The sequence below is a fragment of the Aythya ferina genome (assembly GCF_964211825.1).
Source record: "Aythya ferina genome assembly, chromosome: 2".
Lineage (NCBI taxonomy): Eukaryota > Metazoa > Chordata > Aves > Anseriformes > Anatidae > Aythya > Aythya ferina.
Genome location: NC_140297.1, coordinates 8,224,808 through 8,236,945, shown reverse-complemented (window position 1 = coordinate 8,236,945; position 12,138 = coordinate 8,224,808). Strand labels below are relative to the sequence as shown.

The window sequence follows — 12,138 nt, the reverse complement described above, 5'->3', positions numbered from 1 at the left end:
TACGGCCAAACCCACAAACCACTGTAGTATTTTCCAGAGCAACTGAGCCAAATAAGATGAGAAGGGGAAGCTGGGGTCAAGCCACTAAGCATGTTACTCTGTCTCTGAACAGATGTAACAAAAAAGCTGAAGAAGCAATTGCAGGCTTCCAAAAGGCCCTTCCAAGCACACTGTCCTCAAGATGATATTTGGGTAATAACCCAGGGGTGGAGGAGGATTAGGCTTCTGTCACAGCCTAGAATAGAAACCACAATGTTAGATGGGGATTTTTTCTTGGCACACTGCAGGATGATGGAAATGAGCCCCAAAAAGAGGGGTGCTGGGTGTAGGGCTCATCTGGCTGGAGATATCAACACCTGAGCTCCCTGAGAGACTGATGCCTTTCTGCTGACCAGCTATCTGCCAAAACAGTCAGTGGGAAGCCTGGGGTAACCCAGGTCAGCAATCACACCACTAAAGTGCCATTTTCTCCTCTAGGACTACAAAGAGAGCCTGGAGCGACTAGCTCAAATTTACGCACAGACAGGAATTTTGCTGGCATTTATGCTTCAGAGAGGGAAATCCCACACAGACTGACACAATTGCTTTTAAGGCACTTATTTGTTTTTCCTCTTCAACTATGTATTGAACCCATTCAGACAATGCTGACCTTGCAGACCAGATTGGCAGCACACCAGGGTCCAGCCTGCAGCTGGCTGGCCGCTCCCTAGTATTGAGGGATGTCAAGTGATGATTATGGACCAGTTCTGTAAAGGCACCCCATACCCAAGATGAGAACAAAGTGTTACCAAGCTCATCAGTGCAGGATCAGCTAATTGCAGAAGTTTACCCACCTCCCCCCAGCCCCTTACGGAAGAGCAGCAAGCAGGCTTTTCAGGGAAGAAGGACCAAAAATGCCAGACCACTGAAGTGCTTTCCTAGAGAGCTATAATCCTCTCAGCCAGGGATATGAAACTCTAGGGGAGGAAGGTAGGGAAGCAGAACCTTCTAACCTACATTTCTCTCCAGTCAGAAATTAAAATTCAGCTGCTGTTTCCCCATAGAAGGCAGTGCTGTGAGCACGGCTGGCTTTTCACTCCACAGCTGAATCCTGCTGAGGCTCCCATGCAGGGGGAAGGGATTGGTTTCTCTTTCAGAGAACAGCCTCACTCATGAATTATCAAGCTTCCAGGCAAATTGATCAACACCCTACAAGCATGTTATTTATTTAAAGTAAATATATATATATATAAACAAAAATAAATAGGATTTTACTTGATTTATTCTTGCTTTCCTCTGAAAAATCATTTTTTTTTGACACTGTTTTCTTAGATAGACATAATCCTCACAACACAATAGATGATACGGTGACCTCATGGTATGTAATGAGGCTATTTTAGTTGACGGAGGAAACCCCAGGGACAGGTTCAACCTGCAGAATCCAAGCCATGTGTTCCACTGTCAAGCCCCAAAGCAGAGAGCACAATCACAGCAACTATCTCAGATCTTGTTGGATTTTCATAGATATCTAAATTTATCAGTCTCTTCCTCCTCAACTCTCCTTCTCCACATTTGGGATTCAGCCAAACCAAGAATGCAATGAGAATTTGAGAGACAATCACCTCCCATAGCATTTCTCCTAAATTTCTAAGCAAACAATACTTGCACTCATTTGGGTGCTTCCTGACAAATTTATCAGATCAGCTAAATAGCTTGAAGGGGTCAAGCCAAAACTTAGATTAATTTAAATGGTAATCCAAGTCCTATTTAACTTCCGGAGTCAAATTCACCACTTGCTGTGCTGCTTTCAGAAATCTCAGTCCCTCCATTTTGGAACCCTAGATTAGGTCACTGAGATCAAGAGCTCAGCTGGGACTCCAGGATATGCAACATGAATACTGCAATGGAGCAAAAGCATCCCTCATCCTCTCTGTGTTCTTAGTCTTCCACTTACAGTCCCCAAAAACCCTTTGCTAATCAAATCCCAGAGGATGCAGGAACCATCTTCCAGATCCCACTTCAGTATCTTGTGTGCCTGGAGGCACCCTCATAACTTGCTGGCAGCTGTTCTGCACTCAGGGAACAGTCATCCTGGGACAGCAGGAACAGATCAGGACAGACCTACACAATCCCCTACACAGGTGTAGAAGTTACAGTATTTAGCACAAGCTCCATTATACCACAGCAGGCTGTGATTGAGGAGGCTTAGATGATAACTTCCCTATTCAGTGCAGCTGAGCGTGCTCCCTCTGCTAATGCAGGAGACTATTGGACTTCCTTTGTGCCTGGGGAAATTCTCTGGCTGTCCCACGTGCACTTATTATGGGCCCCATTTGCAGTTCTCAAGTTTTGGGAATTTGTGTGTAGGCACTTAGGATCGGGGGAGTGGGTGTTTCAGAGAACTGTTGACACCTCTAATCTGCAATCAAGTCTGAACTGACAGAAGTCTGTTTACAAAACCTCTTCCTAACCAAATATTTATCACACAAACATATACACAAAAACAGAAATTTGAAAAAACTACAATTGCTTGACATTTAGAGCCAAACTCAGTTCTCAGTTCTACCAGTGCCAGTGGGGGTTTAGTCATACTAAGTATTGAATAAGGTGAGTGTATTTATAGGCAAGTCTATACAATTATGATATGGTTATGTCATTTTTTTGTTCTTTATTTTTTTTTTCTTAAATTTTCTATGCAGTTCCTAGGCATACCTTTTTGTACATTGAAAAGATTGCAGTGCTACAATATTTGGCCTTTCTTTATAAGTCTTGTAAAGATACTAAAGCAATCTAAAACAAGTACATCTCATAACACCACTGCTCCGTTTAATTATTTCCATTTTAGTCACTGGACAAGCTAATAAGTGACATGCCTAGGATGAAGTAACAACAGAACCTGGAATAAAAATTTGGAGCTTTGGTTCTGAACACTAACTAAACTAACTAACTAAATATAACGGCTTCCGTACAGTTTCAACATTTTTTTTTTTTTTCATGCAGACAGGAGGGAAAAATAAGCACAGAACATAAGGAATTGTATTTTCTAATTAGTTCTCTTCTGCCCATCCAGAGAAAGAAGACTCCAGTGGATAAGCTTACAGTACCCAGATTCATTCTTGGTTTTCCATAATTAGTCCGAGAGAGCCACGGCCTCTGTGGCTCAGTTTCTTTCCCAAACTATAAAGTTAACGGTACTGCCTTGTTCAGCATATGTATTGTTGAATTAACCCATTGCTATAGCTGGTATATTGCTGAAGATTATTAAGTACTGTTGAACAACTAAATGTCAGAACCAAGCTAAAATTAGTCTTTGCTTTACTTGAAGTTATCTTGATTTATCAGAAACTATTTCTTGAAGTTTTCCCTCTGCAGAGCTCTTTCCTCAGCTCTGCAGCTCTGCACTTATGCTTAAGTGAAATGATTGTATCCCACCAGCTCTTTTGAGCAGGATAATTGGCAATTACTTATTTTTGACATATGCAGGAAATCTAGTAAAGCATAATTCAAATTCTGTTACCAGTGATGAACTCTTTTTGCAGAACACTGCCTTACAGTGCTCATCTCCACTGCCAATATCCCTGGCAGTTTTAATTCAAATCTCATAAGTATTATGTGCAGCACATTGTTTCTTATCTCTAAGTTCTGTGCTACAGAAATTCTTTTGTTGTGTAACCTTGAATTCTTTTCCTACATTTTTTGAAACTCTTGCTACACTTCACTGGTTAAAGAAAAAAACAGAAATGATTTTATCTAGTGCCTCTTTAGTTCCATGGCTGAAACTTGCTGTATAAAGTGTATTAATTATCTCCTGCTCTTGTTATAAACAAATATATCTAGCCATGCAAATTGCCAAACAGCAGCTAATCTTACTAAGACAATTTTTAATGAGAGTATGAACAAAACTGCCCACAGATATGCCTGGTGGAGCTCTACCTAGAAACCAGAGTAATAGGCTCATTACAAAAAGATTACACATTAGATATGCTGTTCCCTCAGTGGGCAAAATATGTGAGTGCAGATTAGCTGTGCGCATTTAGAAAAAATAATTTTGCCACTGGCAAATTATACTTTGGGCCATTGGATGTAATGGATATGCAGCACATTATTGTATCTGAGCTATATCCAAGCCTTGATGGATTATCCTAAGTATTAAACCATGCAGTAGCTGAATAAAACCCATTAGAGAGTGTTTCATTTCTGTAAAACTGAAGTTGATTTGAAGACTGTGTTAACCCTGGATGAAAAGTTAAAATTAAGCCTATCTCTGGTTAGTAGAATTGTTCTTAGTTGCTTCTCTCTGAAATAATAAAGTAACGGTAGTAGTAATAATAATAATAATGATAATAATCATAATAATAATTTGAAAAGAAAATAATGGGAGCTACATTGAATGGTTTTGTATGTCTCTAATATTTCTACAAGTTCCAGCCTTAAAAGAAAGATGCATGGAAATCCAAACAACATTTCCAGGGAAAGTTTGTTACATAAATTCAGAAAACTCTTCCACCCAATTCCAGCTGATCATGAGTAAGACAAAATAGAGAAGTCTTTGTCCTCAGTGTGATGTGTACAGAGAAATTCCCACTTCTCAGAAACATTCACAAAACTTTTAGAAGTACATACAGCACAAAATTACCTATAATTTATTTCAAAATAGAGCACCACTTTTCTGACATTACTGCTTATTGAGAATTTCTGTACAATTTAATTATGTGCTGTGTGAAGTTATTGATCCGGTAGTTAAAACACCTTCTTAAAAAATTCACTCAGTTGTAAGCTATTGGATTTTGTCATGATGTCATTCTTAAAGCTTACCATTATCAGTGCAATAAAAAATAAAAAATAAAAAAAAAAAAAAAGCCATTCCTAATTAGATCTTTTTAATGTGATATTGTTCATTAGGAATTGATTTTCTCTTTTCCCTGCTATCTCTAAATGAATTAGGTGAAGTTTCATTTTTGTGCAAGCAGAGGTTAATTTTCACTGGCAAAGAAGCAGAGATATTGTACAAAAGGTTTACAAAAACCTCCTTAGGCAGCTTCATCGGATCATCACAGTGTTAAATTTCAGTACCATTAACATTCACGCCTCAAGTTTCAGCTCTAATAGATATTGAAAGATTTGCAATATTACACAAACCTGTGCAGAATCTGAAACCTTTTTTTTTTTTTTTTTTTTTAAATGAACACAGATTGCACTATAGCAAAGCACTGCTCAGTAGTGGAGCTGTTGCAATGAGATGAGTCAAAAAAAATAATGGATGACGGCTACTACTGATTTGCAATAGAGATTTTAGTTCTCGTAATGTGTGGTAAAAAAAAGGACCTTTGACTGTGGAACCTCTGCAAGGTATGTTGGGAATGCAGTGTCAGCAACCTGTTTCTGCATATTTACCACCCTCTTGGTCATTCACAGTTCAAACTAAAAATGGTGAAACATCAGGAGGAACTCTTCTTGGTCTTCATTTTCAAATAACAGTTTTCTAAATTGCTCATGCACAGCAAGTGCCAGCTGCTCAGCTCCCAGTGATGTGGGGTACGAATGAAACATTTCACAGAATTTGTATGTTCTCAGGAGCCATTTTCAATTAGAATCATCTAGGTTGGAAAAAAACTTCTGAATCATCAAGTCCAACCATCAACCTGACCTACCAAGTCCTATCAGTAAACCTTGCCCCTCACTACCACATCCACACATCTCTTAAATACCTCCAGGGGTGGGGAATACACCACTTCCCTGGGCAGCCCCTTCCCATGCCTGAGCACCCTCTCCATGAAGAAATTCTTCCCAATGTCCAACCTAAACATCGCCCAGTGGGCTTGAGACCATTTCCTCCCGTCCTGTCATTTGTTACCCGAGTCCTATTGCTTGTCACCCAAGAAATGAGACCAACATGCACTTTGCTGCAACCTCCTTCCAGGTAGTTGTAGAGAGCAACAAGGTCCTCAGCCTCCTCTTCTCTCAAACAAACCACACCAGTTCCTTCAGCTGCTCCTCATAGCTCGTTCTCCAGTCCCTTCAGCTTCATTGCTCTTCTCTGCACATGCTTGAGCAGCTCATTGTCCTTCCTGGGGTGAGGGGCCAAAAACTGAACACAATATTTAAGGTGTGGTCTCACCAGTGTTGTGTACAAGGGGACAATCATTTCCCTAGTCCTGCTGGCCACACTATTGCTGATGCGGGCCTGGATGCTGTCAGCTTTCTTGGCTACCGGGGCACACTGCTGGCTCATATCCAGATGGGACAGCCAACAAGCAGGCTAGCACTTCAGGCCAAAGCACAGGGATAAAACTTTTGGTTCATACGCCTGCCCGCCTAGTGTGCACAACATACTTCCATCATCAAATGCTTTTAATGATACTTAAAGAAAAGCATGAAATGATTTTTTTTTTTTCCATTCAGATAAGTGCACTTGGACTCAAATGCACAGATATATGAAAAGGGTTAAACAAAGACCCAAGTTCATTTCTGTGATGACTGGAGACAAAAGACAGTTTACTAAAGACAGTGACTTGGGCATGAGCCATCCCTTACCAGCCCAGAACTGATAAGCACCTGCTGTTGCCACTTTAATGCTTATGTACCTCTAAATCAATGACACCATGATTTCTTGTACTTAGGTTGCTGAGATTGAATTTGTTCCATAAAATCCACCTCTATATTTTTTTCTTTTTTTTCTTTTTTTTATCTTTTTTTTTTTTTTTTTTTTAAGTGTAGTGAAAGACCTTACAAACAGTTTTTGTTTTGTTATTTTAATTAATTTTCTTCTTCATACAGAAACTTCTTTTCTGCTGTCACATTGAAGATGTATTGCATGTGGTGGGAAGCAGGAACTGGAGGGGAACTGCTGGGTCATGCTGATGCATCATCTATCTATTGATATATAATAAAGTGATATATAATAAAGTTCAGAGGTCACACTGCTAATTAATCTTCCTGCACCATATTTAAACTAGTTGAATATTTTAAAATATTCCTTTTGGATATCCCGAAATAAGGGCTTTGCAGAATAGCGTGTTTTAAGGTAGACTTCAATGAAAGCAAAGCAGAAACAATTTTGCCTTCTAAAAGGCATGGGGAAAAGAAATGGGAAGGTGAGAGAAGGGAAAAAAGTTTCATGCCATCACATCAGCATCACGGATTGATCCATCTGATTCAGGCAAGTCAATTTGCTGGAGCCCTCTGGCCTGCCCCACGTTGTTCAAAGAGAAGTATTGATTAAACTGCAGCAGAAGCTGCTGTGCAAACACATCCTGGTGGCGTCCTGGCACATGGGGAAAATTTGGAAGGGTTAAATGTGAAGACAGCAACTCTCAGTAGTTGCTAAGAGACGATGTCCTGCCGGTGGCATCACGCATCAGCCCGTGACAGCCTGTTCCACCCGAGCAGTAATCTGGTGAGTCACCGGTTGTGCTGCGTGTACCATCGCTGGACACGGAGGAAGCAGCTCCCACCCCAAGGTAAAGTGCTTCCCATAGTAATTCCAGCCCTTTCATGTGTTTTCTCAGATGAATGTATTTTTAAAAATAAATAAGTTATTTAGTGGGGTTTGCCTCAGGCCTCGGTAAATTCTACAAAGCACAGCAAAGCTGTAGAGATCATTTTTACTTATGCAAAAATAGGAGGAGTGCTGCAGCACTCACAGCTGGCTGAAGGAAACAAGCTTTGAACGTGAGGGAGTGTTGGATCAAGCTGACTGGCAGCTGCTGGGGTTTCTGGTCCAATGATCTTGAAGTCAAAAAGCACAAAGCAATGCCAGGAAGCCATGAAAGAAAGTAAATATGCATTATTAATAGAAATGCCCGTCCAATGGACAAAAAAAAATAAAAATAAAAAAAGTCACCCTTTGAAATAGACATCAGTGTGAACATGTTGTGGCTGGGCAGAAGAAGGGAAGATGCACTAAGCCAGAGGGTTAGCCCTGTTGATTTGGAAATACTTGCTGCAGTCTAGAAATAAACTTGAACGTCTGCAGGTTGTACTGCTCCTACTAAAGCTGCCAGGAAAAATGACTCCCATACAGAAACTCTGAAGGAGGAGCTTCAAGAAAGAAAATCACATTTGTGGTGTTTATGATAAGAGAGAAAGGAATACACCACGAATCTGGGGGGTTTGTTTCAGTTCTGCTTTAACACATTTAACAAATCACTTCTCTATTTGGCTCTGTTGTTCGTCTGTAAGACAAAGATATTGATGCTTCCTCTCACATTCTTCGTTTGACCTTTTTCGATTATAAATTCTGCAGGGCGAGGACATTTCTTTATCTTTATCATTAATGTAATATGCCAGAGCTTTAAAAGCATTAAAGGACTATACCTTAACTGCACCTTTAATACTAAACACTAATAGTAATCTCCATTTTGGAGATGAAGAGTTGAAACACGGCTCAAATTAACTGATGTACCCAAGGTCACACAAGAAGACTGCAGCTGAGCCAAGGCACCGACCCTGCACTTTATCTTATGTATTACTGAAAAATCATAGAAATCCAGTGTGGAAGAACCTGCAAGGGGTGGTTTCATCTGACTATCCTTCCAGAAGAAATAACTGCCCCAGGCCATTTCTGAAAGGTGTTTGTCCAGGATATCCTGATACACTTCCAATAACAGGATTTCCACCATGCTGAAAGATAACGTTATCCCGTTTGCTTAACTTTATAATTATTTCCTAATATCTGATTTCAATCACACATTAAAGAAGCTTTTAGAAGGGTCCCCAAACCAGATGCAGTACTTCACATGAGGTCTTACAAGTGGTGAACAGAGAGGAAAGGCCACTTATAAAGTGTAGAAGAATTACACAGAAATTAAAGGCTATGGGGAAAAAACAAACAAACAAACAAAAACCAACCAAACAAGCAAAAAAAAACAACAACTGTCCATCCTTGTTAACTGAGTCTGTTAGATAAATAATTAGCTGGTCAACATTGTTTTGATGAGAAACTGTGTTTTCAACACAATGAAAATGTTCTTGACAGATATCCAGATTTCTTTCTTTCTTTCTTTCTTTCTTTCTTTCTTTCTTTCTTTCTTTCTTTCTTTCTTTCTTTCTTTCTTTCTTTCTTTCTTTCTTTCTTTCACCCCCCTGCCTTTTTTTTTTTTTCCTTCAGGAAATATGAATTTTAATATCATATGATTATATTAATAATAAAAATCTAGTTTGCCTAATAGCAAATTGGTTACTTTATCTATCAATGATATCAGACTACGCACAATACACTGGCAGTTTGTTTTGTAACCAGAGGAGCTGTTGCGTCCAAGTGAGAATACAATACAGCATCATGTAGTTCTGCCAAGGAAGACAAGATAATATGGAGCTCAAGAGCTACTTCTCCCATGAGGTATTATAGCGCTAATTATAAATACATATTTTGGTTTTCACTTCTGAATATATGAAAATATACTCTCCTACTTCACACACCAAAAAAAAAAGAAATAAAATATTTTTTCTATCTCTTATTTTTTAATAGTATTAGGCAAATATGTTATCAGAGTAGTTTTGCTGATGAATGCTTAATGGTTTTGGCTCAAAATTATGCTTCCAATGCCAGATTAAGTCAATAGGATTAGATCCATTATGTCTCTCATGTTTCTGTTCTGCAGAGTTCATCTTCAATAAAATATATTTAAAGGATATTTACCTGTCTCTGAGGGGTGGTGTAAGGATAAATTCAGTAGTATTTCCACAGTACACTGAAAATATATCAGAGAATTTCAAAGCCACCTAGTGGATTTTGATGTACCATTCCCATTAATGTCACTAGGAAGTATGTATCTCAGAAATCTCAGCTGTAAAGTATGGCAATGCACAAAGAATAACGACGAACACAAAATTTAAGTAGAGCATGTAAGAAGATATAATAAATTAGCCTTCCACATAGACTTTTATTAATACTTTTATGTCCTTATATGGACTATGGGAAATTAAATCAGTAAAATGTGAATTGTTTTTTTCCTAATTACCCTGTTAAAATACTACTACTAAAAAAAAAAAAAAAATCAAATTATTTTTGAAGATCAAATCTTATGATTGTCTCATTAATATTCTCACTTCTCAGGATGACCACACTAACTTCATGTTAATTTTGCGATTCTAGAACCAATTGTACAAATTGGCCTAATCTCCTTAACAATGACTCTACATGTTATACTTGGGAGATTCTGCAATTTAAATCTTGACAGGAGAGCATTTCTGAAGAGATTAGATTTGTTCTCTTTGAAAGCACTGTCTCATGCTTAAAAATAAATTGGATAGTTGAAGTCCACAATTCTTCTCTGTATTGTTGTTTTTTTTCCCCAAGAAAGAAAGCAGAAAAGAAAGAAACAGAAAATGGAAAATTAAAATAAAATAAAATAAAATAAAATAAAATAAAATAAAATAAAATAAAATAATAAAATAAAATAAAATAAAATAAAACAAAACAAAACAAAACAAAACAAAACAAAACCAATTTTGGCTTCAATATGGAAAGTGTGAGGGACAAGAAAAAAAGACTGTAACCTCTGTTAAGTTATTAAATGGGGAAGCACACAGTTCCCTTACTTCTTTAAGCAATAGGAATGCTTAGGAAAATGCTTTGCTAACCACACTTTCCTCACTGGTCTTGACTTTCCAGAGCTGCAGAGCCCTCTCCATCATTGGTCCTTCTATAGTCATTCCACAGTTGACATACCTGAAGTTTTACTTTAAAAAGTGGATGGACTGTTGCAATTGATTCTGCAAATTATCTTATTTCAAATCAGTCTTAGTAATAGATCAAGCCAAGTAATATGTAAAACAGTAGATCTCTGAAGTGTCCAACATTTTATTCCATACCCTGTCCCATGAAAAATGACTTTTCAAACCTATTATGTGATTAGGACAAGTCCACATCAGTCATTTCCATAAGATGATGGCAGCTGAAATCCAGAATGCAACCAGGTAAATAAAAATCTTATATCCAACTCGTGCCTTTGTAAGCAGATCTGGGTCCTCATGCTTCCAGACTAGCTTAGACAGCTCCCTTCTCCTTTTCTGTTGATACACCAACATCCATAGCATACTGTAACAGGACCAAAAGGGAACAGAAGAAGCAAAGCTCTTCCATGAGACACTATACTGACCCCTCTCTGTTAGGAACACATTAAATTTTTGTTAGGAATTGTGCCATGGTTACATTCTACATGACTGTGGTACTCAATCACATTATCTACTATAGATCCTCCACTCTTTTCAATCCCAGGTGCAACACAAGAGCCTGAAGCTCTTGCCCTATAACTACATTTCCATGAGAAAAGTACAGGGTAACATCAGACTGCAAGTGATGAGAATGGAGAATTCTAGTTCAGGAGTACGTCATGCTAAATTTTCCCTAGTGTGAAAAGAACGCTTAAATTAAAACAGAGATCCGTATTTGAATAATCTGCTGCACTTGCAAACAAATATTTTGTAAACTGATAAGCATAAAGATCAAGTAATATATAAATGTTTCCCATTATATTAAGGATCAATTAAATCATATGTTTTATTAAGTGCCTGTATCCTAATTCACAAAGTTTATGAAGATCTGGACTCCCTCCAAATTTGTTCATCCATCCACACGCTAAATTCAAGAATGATGAATAACTACACTCTGATGACTTTTAACCAATGGATGCCCTGGAAATTCAGAAAAGCTCTGAAGTTCCAAGACAAAGATGAAACAATCTTAAAATAAATAAATATATAATCACGATTTTTATAACTTTTTCAAAATTAAAAAAAAATAAAAATATTGTAATTCGTTCTGGTAAGTATGCCTTCCCATAACTCATACACTCAAGTGATTATCAACCAAATTACCAGAAGCAATAAAAATACAGAAAGAAAGGAAAGATAATGCAGCAGGAAAAGAGAATATTTTCAGCATGTCTCTAAGAAAACATTAGCAAAATAAATAAATAAAAAAAAATACTATAGCAGATTTTTTTTTCCAGTAGTAAATGTAAATCTAACTCATGAAACATTTACACATGTGCTGTGCTTTTCAACCACTTAAAAGCTAAATTCATAGGTGGGGTAACCAGTGATTCTTAAGAATAGTGTAATGCTATTAAAAATATCCTTTGGTGTTATAGCAAAGTGGGAGGTATATGACTCAAGAAAAAAAAAAAAAAAAGAGGAATGGGAAATGTTTAATAA

General features: G+C 37.8%; 1 protein-coding gene across 3 annotated transcripts in view; it reads right to left on the bottom strand.

Moving 5' to 3' along the window:
- The window catches only part of DPP6 (dipeptidyl peptidase like 6), a 557,763-nt gene that overhangs the window by 288,588 nt on the left and 257,037 nt on the right, over positions 1-12,138 (bottom strand). The gene's annotated exons all lie outside the window — the stretch shown is intronic.